This window comes from Vulpes lagopus, chromosome 4, assembly GCF_018345385.1.
Source record: "Vulpes lagopus strain Blue_001 chromosome 4, ASM1834538v1, whole genome shotgun sequence".
NCBI lineage: Eukaryota > Metazoa > Chordata > Mammalia > Carnivora > Canidae > Vulpes > Vulpes lagopus.
Window position 1 is genome coordinate 151,042,669 of NC_054827.1, and position 3,847 is coordinate 151,046,515.

At 51.0% G+C, this 3,847-nt stretch overlaps 1 pseudogene; it reads right to left on the reverse strand.

Moving 5' to 3' along the window:
* Nucleotides 1-866: 866 nt before the first annotated feature.
* LOC121488883 lies at nt 867-3,548 on the reverse strand (annotated as a pseudogene).
* Between the last annotated feature and the right edge of the window lie 299 nt (nt 3,549-3,847).

Consider the following 3,847-nt stretch of genomic DNA (forward strand, 5'->3'; position numbering starts at 1 on the left):
TGACTCGGTTTCTTTGAATTTATAAATCACATCATCTCAACAACCAAAGGCTGAATATGGTCAAAGGGTGGAACTGATGCAATGAAGAGAAATATTATTTTTATGGTTTTGGAAAACTATCGTGTAACAGTCACCTTGAGGCTGTGGCGAGCAGAACTGGCCAAAGACAAAAGCCACACGTGCAGGTCAGATTGTTCTCTCCCCCTGTCCCCTGGGCATTGAAAACCTCCGTCAGGCATTATCATGACATAAAATGGTCCTCAAGCTTTGGGCCCAGAGCCATGGGTTTATCCACATACCTCTTTCCACCAGCTCCCCTTTCTCTTGTGTTCCAATCATGTTTCTTCCAACCAAGCCACCTGCCGCTGTCCAGGATTCCTATCATCTGTCTATCTATCATCTATATATCATCTATCCGTCTGTCTGTCTATCTATCGTCTGTCTATCTATCTGAAATTTTTTTTTCCACACACGTCTCTGTTTTATTATGGCAAAGGTGAAAACGCCACCTTCCCCACAAGGACAACTGGTAACATTTATCCCAAAAATAACTCGGTACAAAACAGGGCTGCTTCAGAATTTTGAAAGAAAGAAGAAAGAAAGAAAGAAAGAAAGAAAGAAAGAAAGAAAGAAAGAAAGAAAGAAAGAAAGAAAGAAGAAAGAAAGAAAGAAAGAAAGAAAGAAAGAAAGAAAGAAAGGCAGGCAAAAAAGAAAAAAACAACCTTTACATGAGTTTTTAAATCCTATTTTAAACCATAAAAGAAACAAATCCATCATTGGCTGCACAGCCCCCGTCCACGCCCCTTCCCGCCAGGGAGCACGGAGGAGAGATCTGGGTCCGGCTCCACCCGAGGATCTGCCGGTCTCTAGCCGGTGTCCGTTCTGGCGTCATAAGCATCCGGCGGCGTCCAGCTCCTCTGCAGAAAGCTGCTGCTGCGAACTCCTACCAGTGCCTCGACCTCTGCCCCGGCTCCCTCCACAGGTGCCTCTCCTGGTGCCGCCGCCGCCGCCGCCACCAAAACCTCCGGAGCCCCGGTGTCCAGTCATCCCGCCTCTGCTTATGCTCTGCGCGGGTGTCCGCTGTGTCAATCTGTGACGCGACGAGCTGGATGTTCCTGGGGCGGCCATCCACAGGGACGCCGTCGTCCTGTTTCATGGCTTTCAGGGCATCTGCCTTCCGTGCAGAGTGCATGTCGGCTGTTCCTAAACTGCGCCCGGAGCGGTCATGGTGTACAGCTGCCTTCTTCAGAGTTCCGGATTCCGCAGAGTTCCTGAGTGTCCGTGTCCGACACGCCGAGATCTACCTACCTACCGATCCACCATCTATCACCTGTCAGCTACCCATCATCTATCCACCATCTATCACCTGTCAGCTACCCATCATCTATCCACCATCTATCACCTGTCAGCTACCCATCATCTATCCATCATCTATCACCTGTCAGCTACCCATCATCTATCCATCATCTATCACCTGTCAGCTACCCATCATCTATCCACCATCTATCACCTGTCAGCTACCCATCATCTATCCATCATCTATCTCTCTATCATCTGTCATCTATCATCTATCTAATCTATCTCTCCATCCATCATCTATCCGTCATCTATCTATCTATCATCTATCATCCATCATCCATCATCTGTCATCTATCCATCATCTATTTATCTATCTGTCTATCATCCATCCATCATCTCTCCATGTATCATCTACCTATACCGAGGGCGGCTTCTCCCTTCACACCGAGCGGGTGACGAGGCGTGGGAAGCACTGCCCAACAGAAGGATTTCCCTTCCCTCCTGTCCTCAGCGCTCCCCAGGTGGTGCTACGGTAGACCAGTGGTCCGTTTTCAGCTATGGCACCAACATACCACGCCAGCCCATGTGCGAACCAGCCTGGGCCCTCTGCTTCCTTGTCAGCTGGTCACAGGAAACACCCCGACACAGGTGTGTGTTGACAGGGTCAGGACAGCCACCCACCATACAGCACGGGAGTGAGTCGAGGCCACCTGCTTATGTGGTGTGCATACGCCTTTCAGATCTCCCTGTGCCCATCCCAAATACACCTTTGCATACGTTGCCATCAAAGAATGAATTGCTGCTCCGTCCATCTGACTTGATGTGAGTTCGTGCATTTGAGCATATGCACAGTACGACGGGCAAGTTGGTGGCATGATGGCATCAGCAGTGGGCGGCGTGACGGTCTGATGGCATTAAGTTGGCTGAGGTGTCTCGGGGGCAGTGTTGCCACGGGCGGGGGGGAGGAGGATTCACACGGTCCCCGGGGGAGGTGGTGAATGGTGGCTGCGGGGCTGCCCCACAAAGGTGAAACATTTTTGACCTGCCCCCCACTTGATGAGGTCAAAAAGGTCAGAGCTATTCACCGACCTAATGTACACATTACAGTGCTAGGACCTGCAGCACCACGTCCAGCTTAGCAGCTGTGCTTATAATTCCAGGCTTCCGTGGCCCCCGTGATCCTCTACGATCCATGGCGTTTGCAGAGCCCATGCTGGTGACAGGGGCAATGCGGAAACCACCACCTCTGCATCCCTGAATCTTTGATAACAGCAGTTTCATTTCACCAGCTCTGCTGGCCGTGGATGGGGGGCCTCTAAGTTAATGACCCTTACTCCACAGTTTGGAGAACCAAGGTGAGCATCTCACCGGACGCTAAGCCTTTCCACCCCATGGGAGCCCCGGATGATGACCACAAAAATAAGGACTTGGGCCCAAACGCCGTTCACTCCCGTGCTCCCACCGGCTCCCACCCCAGCTGGAGAGCTCCAGCATTCCTGTCAGCTCACACCCTTGCACGGCTGACATCTAGCAGGAGCCCCAGGTTTCCTCTCTCCCCAGTGCCGTCACCCGGCCAAACGGCCACAGGTCGTTGTAGGAAGGGACCAGCGGTATGTTTACTACACGGAACTATTCTTTCAGAGATCAGTTTGGAGATGTGGCGCCTCTTGCCTCTTCCTACCAGTAGGTTCTGGGTCTGTGAACCGGTACAGATCTGGAGACTCAAGGAGGGAGCGTGACTTCCTGTTGTGCGACGGACGTCAGCCTCTGCCCACTGGCTCTCCATCCGCTCTGACATCACAAGCTGAGAAGCCTAAAATGACTTTCCGGTTCTGTGTCTCAGTCCCTCCCTCCCCCTGCCCCCTCCTCCCGCCCCCCTTCCCCACGCCACCAGAGAAATGTCACAATAGTCACCATTCCTATCCCTGTTGGACAAGCCACACCAGTTGCTTTAACAAAATTAAAGTTGCATACATTAGTAACATAACTCAACATCCTTAATTTGGTATAAGTGTGACATTTTCCTGTTTTCCTGTGTTCTGCTAAATCACCATAACCTAAACTGCTTTATAAAACGGATACGTTGAAATTTAGCTTTACTGTTTTCGCTTACGCTCTGATTCCAAACAAAACTTTTCATAAGCTTCTTCTATCTCTGGGTCCATCTCATCATCAATATCATCCAAGTATGGATCACCAGCCCCTGATAAATCTGTCAAGGCTCTGGCCTTGATGCCAATTATGATCATGATTTCTGTCGTGCATCTGCTGTTTCGATGTGGCCACGTGGCTTCTGTCATTCCCCAAATCCAACATTTATATGGGAAAGAGCTCCGTTTTACAGAGACGTCTCTCACTGTCTGACCAGACCCACATAAAACAGCCACCAGTGAGCTACTGAAAAGCACCCAGTGCGCCCCTCACCAGCGAGTCCCCTACTCTCTTGGTGGGGGGTGTATCCCCTGGGCTGCCTTGGGAAACGTGGCCTGCTGGTGCACTCTCGAGGTCTCACTCAGGGGGGTCACTCAGACGTTTCCACCTACCCAAG